Genomic DNA, 17,225 nt, shown 5'->3' on the forward strand with positions numbered 1-17,225 from the left:
TGAGAACATGATTAGTCAAGCTCTCTCTTTCTGTTACAGTGGATACATTAGTGTTTGTCGAAAGTGAAGATAGAAAGATAATAAAGCAACCAATTGGCAGAGCACGTCTGAATGCACCACGATCTCTCTCCTACTCAAAGTCCAAAGATTCACACCACCCTTTCACACTCTCCTCTCCTCACGCAAAAAGGGCAAATAGGCCGGTGATGTGTGCAACCCTATTTTTGTTTGGGTGGGTGGGTGCAGTAATTTTCAAGATCGAGTAGGCCTTTTTTCCTTTTTTAATTGTACTAGAATTCAGGTCCACTAGATCCTGAAAATCAAACACTGCTCCCCAAATAAAAATGGGGTCACATGGTTGGTAAATGTAATGATGACAATATTCAAATACATTAACTTGGACCCTTTTTTTTTCGGTTGGCCATGGAGTCAAAAGAGTTTATGGCTTGCTTTGGGCACTTGGGTACTTATGATATCTTAGGGATCAATGAAATTTCTCTCCTAATCTCCTCAAACCAAATCAAAATTGTTAAACGGAAACCATCAGGTTTATTCAACTTACTAGTGGGGTGTGTAAACTAGTGTTGAGAGAGTAATAGCGTGAGAGGAAGCTTAGTATAGTCAGCCGACCTTGAGAATTTTGCCCATCAACAAACTCTCTAGACAACTTTATATGCCCATAACTTTCTTAGACCGTCACACACATCACCCATTAGACAAGAAATTAGTGACGGAGCCATAAACTTTGACAGAGGAGGCACCTCAAATATTAAAATATATTTTTCTTACGGTGGCATTTGAACTAATTTTTTACGTGATACTAAATTCCTAAATTTGATTACTACACTCTATTATTTTACATATCACATTCGCTATCTATTTATCATTGATACTAGCAAAAGATATTGACTCAAATTAAATGTACTTTGTCAGATATACAAAGATTTGATAATAAAAGATTTGTAATTGTGTTAAGAAAACAAAGGTCTCAAGAAAGTTTAGAGGGGGCCATTGGATCCCCCAATACCCTAGCTCCTTCTCTGCCCCGGACTATATCCTGCTATATAATCTAACTCACCAAATGAATATAATAGAAGAATGAATGTCCCAACATATCGCATGGTACAAGGTATTAAACCCTAATATTCCGATTATTCTTTGGTGACTACTGATCCCAAATATTCCTTGTATATATACAAACAAAGTAATTAAAACTGCCAAACAAAGGTCAAAAACAGAATATAGAATGAGACCTGTGGTGGAGAATATAAAGTTTTACTCATGCACGCCGTCTAATAGGTTTTACAATAACCACAAAGAGTTTATACAATGCGGAGGAGTCCAATGGCAACATCAAATTCTCATATGGTATACCTCAATTCACATGGCTAAAGAAATTCTGGAATTAACATGATTATCGACGTATGGTATAATACTCTTGCGGTTGTATTTGATGTTGCCAAAGTTTTGTAACCCAACTTTTCGGGGATTACCTGCTATAATTGTATTATTATTAATGTCGTGACTGATACCTTTATTTTTGTGGAAGCCCTCGTTTCCTTCAGAGCCACCTTGATCTTTGCCGGCATTGCTCGAGTCGACATTGAAGTTGTGAAAGTTTTATTTCCCGACATTTGAGGATCCATTGCGTGCTGTAATTTTATTTTTAGAAATTCTGGATCGGTTGGTGCTGCGGCCATTTTCAGTATTAGTTGTCTTCAAGTTCCATTGGGAGTTGCTGAAATTGTGATACGCTTCCGGAACTCTATCTCCTTCAGTCTTATTGTCACAAATGTTGAGACCGCCACCTTTGAGTTTCTTTAGTTAAATATAACAGAAAATTAGATGGTGGGATCAATGGAGCGAATAATATAGAGTTGATGGACCATTTGAACGAATAATTTAATTGAGAGGCCAAAATGTAAATCGGGTATAAGTTTGAAGACCATTTGAGTAATATACCCTTATTGTTTCTAGTGGTTTAGGGAATCTTAATGGTACTTAATATTGTGCAGGCATCCTACTCGCGTGTGTTTGGGTTTACGTTAGGTTAGTGGTGGTCCTACCATGTGCATATGATGCTCTTGCTTTTCAAATTGAGATCATTTCACCATGAATTCAAGTTTGAACAAGATTCAGACCAAAAACAAAAGTCTGAACAAGAAATTTGTTCACACTTCACGTATTCAAATACCTATATGGTAGGGTTTGAAAACATGCCCGTGAACCAGCGAGTGGTCTCTATCGTTTGAACTGTGACCTATCTTCTATATATGCAAACTAATTACATAAATTCCTTATAGGCATACACACATACAATCACATCAAGGAAAATATCTTGAATCAAATAAAAATATTAATCATGCCTGTACATACATACCTGCCATTGATGAAAGCTCAAAAGAAAGTCTTCTCCTTTCTGTAGAGTTCTTATGTTCAACTAGCAATAGGGACACACTATTATATATGTGGATTTATTTAATTAATTAATTAGCATTTGTAATCATGCGATTACCTTTTTCTAATGATAATTTATTTAATATTAGTAGCAGCCGTCACCATTTCAATTTTGGATCTACAAATTTTTTTTATGTCCCATCATGTGAAAGAAACATGAACACCAATAGGAAAAACGAAAATTTTCCACCCACATAAAATACCTTTTTAGTCCAAGTTGATTATCCGGACTTTATTTATTTATTATTTCCATTTTTATCCTCACCTCTATATACAAGATGGGTCTCCAAATGAAGCTGAATACCTGCACAAGGAGATGGCAACACAACCCTTTACTGGTCCCTCTAGAACAGTTTGTGAAACTCAAACAGAGCTCCCACGAAACGAAACTGAAACAGTGCTCCCACAAAAAGAAACTGAATCAGAGCTCCCGCAAAACAGAACTAGTGAGGCAGAAAATAGTAATAACCAGACCTGCAACATTCAGAAGAATGTAATTACCGCAACAAAAAGCAAACACGTTGGGGTTTTCGACTTCAACAACGAATATCATGAAGGTGGTGCTGTTGATCATCATCAAGGAAGGAATGTTCAAAACAAAACTGACTACAACATTGATGGCAACGAGGTTGATTCAAAAGATGGGGAGTTTGTTGGGATCGGCAAATTTAGCAACAAGTACAACAACCCGAGGAAAGAAGAAGGAACGAGCAAGAAGCCATGGTATAAGTTTTGGGAAAAATAAAGAAGGGAGAAAGTAAGGGAGCTGCGCTGCTGAATAAAGAAAGAGGCTGGAGTTCATTTCCATTTTATAGTCCATGTCTTTGTTTCTTTGTAGTGTCTACTATTTGAATGTGGTTAGTTACAGTATTGGAGTTGAGAATATGGTCTCTTGGGTCGATCTGTGGAATTTATATATTGATTTTCAGCATGAAAAATACGTTCTACATGAGAAAAGTAATTATGAACCCCGAAGTCATGCGGGTCTTGATCAAAATCATAGAAGGATCAACCCCTAACATATACTCATCAGTAATCTGTGTGTATTTGAAAGTTTAATTCTGAGCATGAGAAAGAACTAATAACGAAGAAATCTGACTTATTGATTGCCACAAAACAAGTCCATACATAAATCTAGTTTTTCATGCCCCATAAAATGTGGTAGAGTCTTGACCTGCCCCATAAGATCTAGTTTTTCACCAACTATTTATTCTTGTTCTTCTCAGTCGTGCCATTTTTTTCACCTCAAGCCGCTTGCTTCATTTTTTGTTTTGCTTACTCACCATTGATATATAAAAGAGAAAAGAAGAAGCAATAACTAGAAGAACAAGAAGACCAAGAAGAAATGGTACGCTCGACTTCTTGTTGTACTTGTTGCCAACTTTGCTAATCCCAACACGCTCGCCTTTGTTTGCATAAAATGTATTGCCACAAATGTTGTGGTTTCGACCCCTCCTTGGTTGATGAACATCAACACCACCTCCACCTTCTTCGTTGTAAGCATCGTGATCCCAATATCCATGCTTTCAATTGCGAAGAAATCATTCTCATTAATGTTGAGAATGATCCCTTTATACATAAGATGTCTTAAGCATCGTGATCCCTTTATGTAATTAGTTTACAATAGTAACTTCCAGTTATAGAAAGATTGTCTTCCAATTGATTTTGGAGTATTTGCCTCCTCTTATTTGAAAGATCTTTTCATTTTTATCTTTGCATATACATAAGATGGGTCTCGATCTCAATATGAAGCTGAACAACTGAATCAGAGCCTCCAGGAGAGGATAAGAAACGAGAGTTTCACTAAAACACCCAAAATGGGGGTTGAAATTATAAAAAAACCCAAACACTATTTAAACATATAAACACACCCAAAACCCATCATTACACACACTCAAAACTCATTTATAAACACACCCAAAAAGTTGACTTTGGGGTTGATTTTGGGTGTGTTTATATATTTAAACAGTGCTTGGGTTTTTTTATAAATACATGTCTAGGATTGGGTTTATTTATAAATTTGTATTACATAAATTCCTTAAACCCTATACACACATAGAATCACATCAAGGAAAAGATCTTGAATCAAATAAAATTTCCTACTCTCTCCGATTTTATCCCCGTAATATATTATTCCCAACGATGTTGAAGTCATTGCCTCTTCCGCCCTTGTCTTTTTTCTTGGGTTGGAGAGTTTTGGTGCTCAAGGAAAAGAGAAGTGCACATTAATTATATAATAAATTATAATTAGTGCTTGCAATTATCAATTATCTAGCTAATTGATTACGTTCAAATTATAATTATCTTGCAATTATCAAAAGAGGACCCCTTCTTGTCCTAATCAAAGAGGGACCGGACAGACTTTTTAAAGTGGCCATGCTTGTGGAAAAATTATACAATACATTGTACATCAAATTTGGAAAGCAGCAATTTGAATAATCACCAGTGTTGACCAGGGCCGGACCTTGGCCAGGGAAACTAGGTCATCGCCCGGGGCCCACAATTGAGAGGGGCATAAATATGACGTTTTAATATGTGTTTAGGTCAGTTACCACGCGGGTATTGTATTTGTATGAGATATTTCTTAGAATGAACAAGAATTGTTTGTAGAGATTTGTAACTTTCTTGTTTTGTTTATGGTACTAGAAATGACTTTCTGTTTTTAGGTATTTTAGATGCACTGCATCCATATGGAAATATATATATATATATGATTTATCTACATTTCAAGATATCAATTAGGGGTGGCAATTTCTGATAACAGTAGAAGAATATGAAGAAAATGAAGAAGAAAGAAGAAGAAGAAGAATAAAGAAGAAGAAATCTGATGATTGTATATTGATTCTCATTAACCATGATTACATTGTAATAGTACTTATATAGCAAACTAACAGACTCTCTTAACAACTAACAAACTCTCTTAACAACCAGACACGTGCCATATGGTTATATGGTTATCATTCCCCCTCAAACCCAGCTGAGCTACTAAGTTGCAGATTCCTGCAATGTCTCAGAAAAATAGGACCATGTAATCCCTTTGTGAAGATGTCTGCTACCTGTTCTTCAGTAGGAATATACTGCATAATCAAGTCTTTCTTCTGTACTCTTTCTCTTACAAAATGAAAGTCAATATCTAAATGTTTGATCCGAGAATGATACACAGGATTTGAACTTAAAGCAAGGGCTGAAAGATTGTCACAATGTATTGTAGGAGGCTGTGGTAAGAAGACCTTTAAATCAAGTAAAACTTGTCGAACCCAAGCTAGATCCGCTGCTGTATTAGCTAATGCCCTGTACTCAGCCTCAGTTGAACTTCTAGAAACAGAATTTTGCTTCTTAGACTGCCAGGAAACTGGATTGTTGCCAAGATAAACCACAAAACCAGTAGTTGATCTGCGAGTATTCACATCTGAGGCCCAATCTGCATCACTATAGGCATGAAGATCCCAAGCTCCGCTTGTAAAAGTCAGACCATGATCCAAAGTACCATGAATATATCTCAGGATGCGCTTAACCAACTGAAAATGTAAATCTGGCGGTTGAGTCATATCTTGTGAGCGATGACATAACAAAGATCAGGTCGAGTGAATGTCAAATATTGCAGTGCCCCAACAATACTCCTGTAGATGGTTGGATCAGATAAGGAGTTACCCTCCGAAGCCAAAAGCTGACAATGTGGCTTACATGGAGTAGTACAAGGTCGACATGTATCCATACCAGCCTTTGCAAGTAAATCTCTAGCATATTTTGTTTGACATACAAAAATATCTCCATTATCATGATAAGAAATCTGCAATCCTAAGAAGTAGGTTAACCTCCCCATATCTTTCATTTCAAACACAGCACTTAATTCATCAATAACCTCTTGGACTAAACTATCTTTAGAACCAGTCAAGATGATATCATCAACATAGAGTAGAAGAATGACACTATCTGAACCAACATGCTTAACAAAGAGACTTGGATCAGAATGAGAAACAGTAAAACCAATGGCTGGAAGATGACCTGTGAACTTTGCATTCCAAGCTCTAGGTGCTTGCTTTAGCCCATAAAGAGATTTTCTCAATCGACAAACATGGGTTGGATATGCAGAATCTTCAAAACCTTGAGGTTGGCGCATAAACACTTCTTCTTCAAGATCACCATGAAGAAAAGCATTTTTCACATCAAGTTGTCGAAGAGACCACCTGTTCATAGCAGCAATACTCAAAACCAATCTAACTGTTGTATGCCTTACAACAGGACTAAAAGTCTCACTAAAATCTAGACCATGAGCTTGACTAAAACCTTGTGCAACCAAGCGAGCCTTATGTCTTGCTACAGACCCATCTGAGTTCTTGTTGACTCTATAAACCCATCGGCTACCAACAATGTTTTTATCCACAGGCATAGGAACTAAATCCCATGTACCTTGGGTGTGCAAAGCTTCAATTTCTTCCCTCATAGCCTGTATCCAAACAGAGGACTGAGAAGCAGCCTTATAGGTAGTTGGTTCAACAGTTTCATGAAAAGGTGGAATAGTAGTAAGATAGCATTGATAATCCTCAAATGGCTTAGTCTTGACAATACCACTCTTAAACCTTGTCTGCATATGATGCATAGGAGGAGGCATAGATGGTGAAGAAGATTCATGAGAAGGCAAAAGAGCTTGTAATTGGTGATCACTAAGAACCTGTAAATCGTCTGTAGGGTCTGCACCCGAAGCAATTAAAACTGATTCATCACCAAAAGATGCAGAAACATGGGAAGGGACATCAGAGGAATGTGAGGAAGCAAGACTAGGATCTGAACTAGAAGCCAAGGAAGGCACATGATGTGAAACAGAAACTACAATAGGTGGAGCCTTGAAAGAAGATGGAGTACAAGAAGAAAGATTGCTAGATGGAGGTGAAGGCTCGGAGTGCCTAAAAGGAAAGACACTCTCATCATGAACCACATGTCTAGAGAGAAGGAAACGGTGAGTAGCAGTGTTATAGCATATAACACCCTTATAACCCTGAGAATATCCCATGAAAACACACTGTACAGTCCTAGATTGAAGTTTATGTTCATTAAATGGTCTAATATATGGATAAACAGCTGTGCCAAAGACTCGTAGATGTTGAAGAGGTGGAGGCTTAGCAAATAACTTCTGAAAAGGAGACTGATTACCAAGAGCAATACTAGGCATGAAATTGATCAAGTAAGCAGCATGTGCCATAGCATGATACCAAAATTGACTAGGAAGATTGGCTGTAACTGACAGAGTTAAGGCAGTTTCTATAACATGACGATTCTTTCTCTCAGCAAGACCATTTTGCTGAGGAGTGGAAGGACAAGACAACTGGTGAATGATACCCTTTGAGTCAAGAAAAGAGGCAAATTGTGAACTATTAAACTCACCACCCCCATCACTTTGAAAATATTGAAGATGAGCACCAAATTGAGTACTAATAAAGGCATAGAACTTAAGAAAGATCTCAAAAACTCCAGATTTATTGAACAGTGGATAAAGCCACAGGAAACCAGTACATTCATCAACAAATGAGACATAATAGCGATATCCATCTATGGATTTATTTCTAGAGGGACCCCATACAACACTATGGATCCTCTGAAAGGCTATGTTAGACTTAATATGCTCACTAGGAAAAGGCAACCTATGCATTTTGCCGTGCAAGCAAGCAGAACATAGGGCAGAAACAGAATCAATAGAAACAGACACAGCTGAGGCTTGAAGCATTAGTTTCACAACTTCATTGGTTGGATGACCTAACCTCTGATGCCAAAGAGAGGACTTTATTTGTTGGCCAAGATAGGCAACTGGAGCAGAGGAAAAACAGGAGGCACGATTCAAGACAGAAGAGGCAGCTAGAGGAATGTGATAAAGACCTCGATTACTCTTGCCCTGAAGAACAATTTGCTTGGTGAGCTTGTCTTGTATGCAAAAACCAGAGGCATCAAAGGTGATAAGACAATTGTTATCTTGACACAATTGATGCACCGATAATAGATTTGCTTTAAGTTTGGGAACATGAAACACATTTGGCAAAGATAAAGCTTTGGTATTGGCACAAGAAATAGAGGTAGTGCCAAGATTAAGAATTTCCAAACCTTCCCCATTACCAACAGTGACATTCTCAGGTCACATCACAAGAAGTGACATTATGCAGGTGAGAGGCATTGCCAACCACATGATGAGAAGCTCCTGTGTCAACAATCCAGACTTGCTCTGGAGAATAAGAAGATTGAGCCGTCATAGCAGTTAAGGAAGATGGCGGTGCTTGCCCTTGAAATGCATAGTTAGAGCGGTGATAACAATCCAAAGCAGTATGCCCTCGTTTACCACAGATTTGGCACTCAACAACAGGTGAAGGAGCATCCGAAGAGGGAGCATTACGAAAATAACGATTCGCCAGTATGACCACGTTTGCTGCATATTTGACATTCTGGCACAACTTTGTATGAACCAGAACCACCATAATTGGAAGAGGAAGCACCACGAAAACGGATGAGCGGCGAGAGTGCTGATTCCGGCCGCCATTAAACCTTCCACGGCGGAAGAAAAGCCACGATAAGAATGCACAGGAGGCAGAGAATGAGGAGTAGGCAATAAGCCTTGACCAGAAGCAACAGAAGAGGTTTGAACACTAGAAGATGAATTCTCGGCATACAGACTGAGTGATGAACAATACGAGCATCGCAGTTTGCTCTGCAGCTAGGAGTTGAGCGCGAAAATCCTTAAGAGTGATTGGAGAATCACGAGCAATCAATACAGTCTTGATTATGGCATACTCTGGTGGTAAACCATTCAACGCAGCAATAACAAAATCATCATCGGAAATTCGCACATCAGCCGCACGCAATTGGTCACGAATGTGTTTAAGACGAAGCAAGAATCGCTCAATGGAGTCTCCACCTTTTTGAGCGATCAGTAGTTCTTTTTCAGATGATTAATTCTTGCTCGAGAAACAGAGGCATAGCGATCACAAAGATGAAGCCAGGCCTCTCTAGCTGTTTGACTCCCGATGACATACTCAAGTGCTTCATCTGACAAAGATGCAATAAGAAGACTCAAGAGTGCCTTGTCTGTGCGAATCCAGTCTTTATAGGCCGTAGTAACCTCAGAAGTAGTACCTTCTTCACCAACAATGGCGAATTTTGGAGGAGCAACAAAAGAACCATCGAAGTGGCGAGCGGATCGTAGCCCTGGAGTACAGACTCCAGTTGATAACTCCACTTCAAGAAGTTGTCATCGTTAAGCCGAATGGTAAGCATGCCCAAAAGGCCATCAATTTTGAGAGAGAAAGCCATGAAAGCAGAATTAGGGTTTCACAGAACGAAAATTTGTTTTGAAGAAAAATTGCAGAAAAATTGAGAGAACAGGATTTGAGATTGACAGAAGAAAGAATCAGAGAAATAAGGAAGAATAGAATGCGGAAACGAAAAGACCTCAGAATCGAATCGAACCTAAGCTCGTGATACCATGATAACAGTAGAAGAATATGAAGAAAATGAAGAAGAAAGAAGAAGAAGAAGAATAAAGAAGAAGAAATCTGATGACTATATATTGATTCTCATTAACCATGATTACATTGTAATAGTACTTATATAGCAAACTAACAGACTCTCTTAACAACTAACAAACTCTCTTAACAACCAGACACGTGCCATATGGTTATATGGTTATCAATTTCCTACACGACTCGAAACCCGCCCGGAAAAAACACGACTCGAACCCGCACGATTAATAATTGGGTAATTTTCAGGTCAACCCGTTTTGACCCGTTTATTAAACGGGTGGGTTTTGAGTCAACCCGTCAACCCGTTAAAACACATGTATAACCCATTTATTAAACGGGTCGTGTCACGAGTCGTGTCAACCCATGTAAGACACGCCAACCCGCGAAAAAATATAGAGAAATAGAGACTTCAAAACACACATATGGGGTTTCAAACCTGCACCATCCTCATTACTCTCCAACATCTTATCCACCATGCTAGATACAACTTTGTAATTATATACTATGCCTTTTGAAATTTATAATGTTTTTTTCTTTCTTTTCCGTTTATCTCCTCCTCTCTCTTTTTTAATTTCTTTTCCTTCTCTCTTTTCTCCTCTCTTTTTTTACTTCTCTTTAGTTTTCTCTCCTCTCTTATTTTTTTTTTCTTTCTTTTCCTTCTCTTTAGTTTTCTCTCCTCTCTTTTTTATTTTTATTTCTTTCCTCTCTCCTCTCTCCTCTCTCTATCCTTTTTTTTCTTTCTTTTCCTTATATTTTCTCTCCTCTCTCCGTTTTTTTAATTTAAATTTTTTCAGTTGTGACTTTTGTAACATGCATGTTATTATTTATCAACCCGTTACACGACTCGAAACCCGCATGATAAAAGACAACCCGAACCCGACACGACACGTTTATTAAATGAGTTGGGTTCGGGTTGAGCATTCTTGACACGTTTAATATCCCGACACGACACGAACCCAACACGACCCGACCCATTGCCAGCCCTAATATCAATCATTAATCTAACCAAAAATCATATGATGACTACAATGCTGGTCGTGCCTTCTTTTTCACTCAAGCCACTTGCTTCATTTTTTGTTTTGCTTACTCACCGTTAATATATAAAATAAAATATAAAATAAAGCTAGAACAAGAAGAATAAGAAGACCAAAAACAAATGGTACGCTCGACTTGTTGTAGTTCTTGTTGGCAACATTGATAATCCCAACCCGACGGCTGTTTTCTGCATAAAATCTATTGCGAGAAATGTGGAGGTTTCCACCCATCCTTGCTTGATCACCACTTCCGCCTTCTTCGTTGTAAGCATCTTGAATCCCAACATCTGTGCTTCCAAATGCGGAGAAATAATTCTCATTAATGTTGTTGGTCTCGTTGCTTTGATCAGTATTTTCTGCCTCGCTATTATCATTTCGCTGGAGCACTTGTTCAGTTCTTTCTCCTTAGGGCTCTTGTTCATAAAGAGTTCTAGGGCGACTAGGAAAGCGGTTTCTTACCCCCTCTTGAGGGCTCTGGCTCAGTTGTTCAAAAGAAAGTCTTCTACTCTCCGTAGAGTTCTTATGTTCAACTAGCAATAGGGACTAGATGTTTTGAATAGGTGTTTCTAAGAGAGCATGGACCACTTCTTGAAAATGGAATAATTACTATTATGTATGTGGATTTATTTATTAATCTTTGGTTTTTTTTTGCTCATAAGTTTATTAATCTTTGTTATATCTGCAGTATTCCAAATGATCAACTTGGAAAAGTCTTTCCAGCAAAAAAAAAAAAAAAAAAAAAAAAAACCTGGAAAAGTCTTGTGAAAAAGGACTCTCTGTGTGGAAAAAGGTTCAAGTTTTTCAAATTTTTTTTTTCGAATCTCGACAAAAGAAATAAAATAAAATAAAATGATTACAAACTAACAATCGAAAAAGAAATTAAGCAAAATCAAACTTAGGCAAACCAAATCAATCCAAAGATACCAATGGAATGAAGATTCAAATAAGTTGATTTTTATAGTTAATCTCAGTTATATATCTGAAATAATCATGGGGCATTCTAAAAGACTCAATTCTTCCTCCCCTCTTCTATCTTCTCTTCCTCCTTTCTCGTCTTCCCCTATTTTCAGATACATAAGTTTTTCCCTATTTGTCTTCGTTTTGTTATGATTTTCCTCCAACCATCACATGTGGCATCATCATTTTTGCAGTTTTTTTGTGTTTGGAACAAGTCACAAAAACTCTTTGGGCTCTCTGTGTATTTTTCATATCTCCTTTTGTGAGAGCTTTTCACCTCTCCTTTGTGAGAGCTTTTTATCTCTCCGTTGTGTGAGTTTTATTTGTATTATTATGACTTGATTTTTTCAAGCTTTATATATTTTTTTATTATTATGAGTTTACAATCTTAATTGGGATGCTTATACTAGAGTTTTGATCATGAGTGATCGTTAATGGAGACACATCAGATTGCCTTAATTTTGATGTTAGATCACTCTGTTATTGCAATTGCCCCTTGTGGCAAGTTTGTAAAGGCCATTTGTGACTAGGGGTGGGCATCGAGACTGGAAAACCAGAACACCGAACCGGACCGATAAAAAAAAAAAGGGAAAAAAATCGGTTGACCGAAAAAGTCAACAAATCGGATCAAACCCGTTCCAACTGGTTTCAATTCGATTTTACACCGCACCACACCGGACCGGACCGAACTGAATTGGTTGCAGTTTTTTAATTTTATTTTATTACAAAATTTTAAAATCCAATGCTATATTTGAAATTTTATAATTAATATTTTTCCAAATTCAACTTCAAAAAATTTCTCATTGTATGAATTGGGTCATTTGTTAATTTTTAAGCCAAAAAAAAAAACTTATTTATTATAATTTTTATTTTAACAAAAAATCTTCAGCCATATAATCCCACTTAAATTCATAATTTTTAATTATTTTTAGGTCCCTTCCACGTAAAGCCCCCACATAGCCCATTCAATACACACTTAAAGCCCAAAACTTATATTAAAAAAGAAAAACCCTAAACCCTATGTTAAAAAAGAAAAATAGAGATCCCACCAAGTTCACTCATTCTGTAATTTTGTGGAGAACTTAGCCGCCAAAACTCGTTATTTGACATAAGTCTACAGCCCAACAAATCAAACATCCTACTTTAATTGATTTTACAGGTTAGTACTTAGTTGTTTTTTACAAACTAATTTCATTATATTCTTATTTATATGCGTTCAATTTGTACTGATGATTGATTTTATTATTTTATATATATATATATATGTATCTTGATGAAAAATAATATAAACTATTTATGACAGTTATGGAAAAATATTTTAAAAGAAAATCCGAGTTGGAGTTGTCAGGACCTATTGGGAGAAGTGATGATAGTTCAAAGCAAAGTCGCATAGAAATCAATATGTCAGATCTTCATTCTGATCCTGGTTTAAGAACTCGAATTTTAGATTACAATCCAAACATTCGAGATGAAATTAGAAGAGCTTACTTACAAAAAGGCCCTTGTCAGCCTAGAAATCATGATTTCCCTCAAAAGAAATTTGGAATAGAGTGAAGACGATTCAACCCGGCATGGTTTGATGAATTCCCTTATTGGTTGGAATATAGCATCAAAGAAGATGTTGCATTTTGCTTATGTTGTTATCTTTTTAAAATAAATTTGGGAGAGAAAGCTGGAGGTGACTCATTTGTTGGTACAGGTTTTTCAAATTGGAAGAAAAAGGAAAGATTTCAAGTTCATGTTGGAGGTCCCAATAGTTCCCATAACCAAGCTCTGAAAAAATGTCAAGCCTTAATGATTGAAAAACAACATATTGAAAATGTTTTCGATAAGCACTCACATCAATCTCAAATTGATTACAGAATTAGATTGAATGCATCTGTTGACTGTATTAGATTTCTTCTACGACAAGGTCTTGTCCTTCATGGCCACGATGAGTCTGAGGATTCAAGCAACCAAGGTAATTTTCTTGAGCTTTTGCAATTTCTTGTTGATCACAATGAGGAAGTTAGAGCTGTTGCTTTGAAAAATGCTCCTAAAAACCTCAAAGTAACTTCACCTAAGATTCAGAAAGACATTGTAAATGTTGCAGCAGTTGAAACTACTGATACTATTATTAGAGATATGGATGATGCATTCTTTTCTATTTTAGTTGATGAATCTCGTGATGTATCAGTAAAAGAGCAGATGGTTGTTATGTTTCGTTATGTAGACAAGAAAGGATGTGTGATTGAACGGTTCATAGGTATTGAACATGTTACAAGTACCACAATTGAGTCACTTAAAGCAAGTATTGATGCATTATTTTCTAGACATAAATTGAGTATGTGCAGATTACGAGGTCAAGGTTATGATGGGGCCAATAATATGAGTGGAGAGTTCAATGGTATGAAGACACTTATTATGAGGGAGAATGAGTCTGCTTGCTATGTTCACTGTTTTGCACATCAACTTTAGTTGGTTATTGTGGGTTTGGCAAAAAAGCACAGCCTCATAGGTGCTTTTTTCACCTTAGTTTCTAATGTGGTAAATATTGTTGGAGCATTCTCGAAGCGTCGTGACATTCTTCGGGATAAGCAAGCTCTCAAAGTAGTTGAAGCACTGACCAATGGGGAGCTTTCTAGTGGGGAAGGTTTAAATCAAGCAACAGAGATTAAGCTTTCATGTGATACACGTTGAGGCTCATATTATGGTACATTGATAAACTTTATTACCATGTTCTCATCTACAATTGATGTGCTTGATGAAATTGCAAATGATAGATTGAGTGTTGATAAAAAAACATGAGGCATTTATACTGCTAGGATTAGTGCAATCATTTGATTTTGTATTCAGTTTGCATTTGATGAGGAATATACTTGGAATCACAAATGCATTGTCACAAGCCTTACAGAGGGATGATCAAGATATTGTGAATGCCATGGATTTAGTTGAATTATGTAAGCAACAATTCCAGAAGATGAGGGAGAATGGATGGGATTCTTTGTTAGAGGAAGTTTCTGTTTTTGGCAGGAATCAAAGTATTGATGTTCCTAACATAGACGATATGTTTCTACCTCGAGGGAGGTCATGATGCAACGGTCCAAAAATCACAAATATGCATTATTATCGTGTTGATTTTTTCTATGAAGTGATAGCTTTGCAACTCCAAGAGCTGAATAGTAGTTTCAATGAGGCAACACTAAGTTGTTACTTTGCTTGGCATGCTTGAGTCCGAATGATTCATTTTCTTCTTTTGATAAGCAAAAGTTCATTTGGCTTGCTCAACTTTACCCGAATGCTTTTTCTACACAAGAACTTGAGGTACTTAAAGATCAACTTCAAACTTATATGGATGATATGCATTCCAACACCAACTTTTCAGAATTACAAGGTATTGCTGCTCTTGCAAAAAAAAACTAGTTGAGACAAAAAAGGACAAGGCATATCCACTAGTTTATCTTCTCATAAAATTGGCATTAACACTTCTAGTTGCAGCAGCTTCAGTAGAAATGGCATTCTCTGCTATGAACATTGTGAAGAATAGAATGCGTAATCGAATGGGAGACCAATGGATGAATGATTGCTTGGTAGTATATCTTGAAAAAGACATATTTAATAGTATTGATAATGAGCTTATTATGCAACGTTTTCGGAATATGAAAAATCGTCGAGGACAATTGTAAATTTACTTATTAAACAATGCTATTAATATTCAAATTTTGAAATATTTTTTGTTTGATTATATAATGGTTAAATTTTTTAAGCCCCCAGATAAACGAAAGTCTAGATCCACCACTGCACACATGCACCTTTGAAAGAGAATTTCACACATAAATTATATAAGAAATTATAATTAGTGCTTGCAATTATAAATTATCTAGCTAATTGATTACGTTGAATTTTTGTTTTGATCACATGCAGGACAAAAGAGGACCACTCTTGTCCTAATGCAAAGGGGGGCCGGACAGACATTTGTAAGTGGCCATGTTTCCTTTGATCTGTACACATATTCCGATGGTCACCTGCAAAATGTTTATATTGAAGGTCACCACGTGCCTAGTGACAATCCTTGGGTGTCACCATGTTTTATCCTATGTCTTCACATCGCATGTCACCACGTACCTAGTGACAATTCTTATGTGCTTTGTCATTTGGTGCTCTATTGATAATGGAGGGATCTGGTTATTTAATTAGGGTCATTTTGTCATCATTATTATGAATTTGGGATTCTTTTATCGTTGGAAAAAGAAATATCACTCAACCTTAAGGTTAACTATGAATCAGAGTGAGAATGAATCGAATCAACATGAATTCTCATTAAAATATATACTAACTATCATAAATCGAAATGAAGAAATATTTGATTAGTGGAATGCATGCCCTCGAAGAATGTATATTTTATTTTATTTTTTCAAAGACCTACTACAACTTTTCAAATGGAAAAACTATTTCACTAACAATAAAAATATTATGTAAAAATATTTTATGTAGTTATGATGTGTATTAAAATAAAAATTCATTATAAATATAAACTATAGTTGCCTGTGATCTGACACATTATATATTATACTTGCACTCCTACTGAGAATTGAGGGGATCAAGCATCTTTGATGCTTCCCCTTTTTTTTGCTGTAACGTTAGCAAAGATACTAGTGATATTAATTATTGGAGCAGTACATAAGCTTGAAAATAGGCGTGATCTAGAAAACTTAGAACCCAGGTATTGCTATTATTAATTTATGATTTTAAAATGTCAAATTCTACAATTTAAGGATTCAAAACTTCAGCAGCAATGGTGAGCCAAATAATACGGGGTAATTTTCTAATATATTTCCATCAATCAAAAGGAGGTATTTATAATACTGTTCACTCATTTTGTGTCTACTCTTGAGATGGAAGGGCAAAGTTCCCCACTGCCTTGGAAACCATTGAGTGGTCAACAAGTCAGCTTTCTTTGATGTATGAGCATGCCACTACTAGCAGTGAAGATTCTAGTAGACTTCTTCTAGAATAGATAACTTGCGCCCAAAGTTACTGATTTCTAAAACAAACGATTGTGAATTTGGGTGAGGAATATCTCCCAAGTAAGTTCTTTTCATGCCTCAGACTAGTGAGGACTTTCATAATTTATCTCAGTATAAAAACGGTTGTTCTGGCCAGAATAGTTGATAGAAATTGGATTGTTTTAGACAGAACTGCCTTTTACAAAACTATAAACACAAATGTCTATGCTAGAAAGATTAAAAGACAATTGGAACTCCATTTCTGCATGGATAGAGGGCTCTGATCCGGG

The 17,225-nt window shown here is 36.6% G+C and overlaps 1 long non-coding RNA gene and 2 pseudogenes across 1 annotated transcript; 2 read left to right on the forward strand and 1 right to left on the reverse strand.

The window, feature by feature from the left end:
• The window catches only part of LOC148920428 (26S proteasome non-ATPase regulatory subunit 11 homolog pseudogene), a 76,309-nt pseudogene that overhangs the window by 15,581 nt on the left and 43,503 nt on the right, over window positions 1-17,225 (forward strand).
• Window positions 1,260-3,359, reverse strand: LOC148920429 (uncharacterized). The gene is made up of 2 exons (XR_016124711.1): window positions 2,381-3,359; window positions 1,260-1,818 (listed from the first exon to the last, which is right to left on the reverse strand). It is a non-coding gene; the product is annotated as an uncharacterized LOC148920429 (long non-coding RNA).
• LOC148920430 (uncharacterized) lies at window positions 13,256-15,615 on the forward strand (annotated as a pseudogene).

Source organism: Prunus mume, linkage group LG2 (assembly GCF_029339155.1).
Source record: "Prunus mume cultivar Tortuosa linkage group LG2, ASM2933915v1, whole genome shotgun sequence".
Classification (NCBI taxonomy): domain Eukaryota; kingdom Viridiplantae; phylum Streptophyta; class Magnoliopsida; order Rosales; family Rosaceae; genus Prunus; species Prunus mume.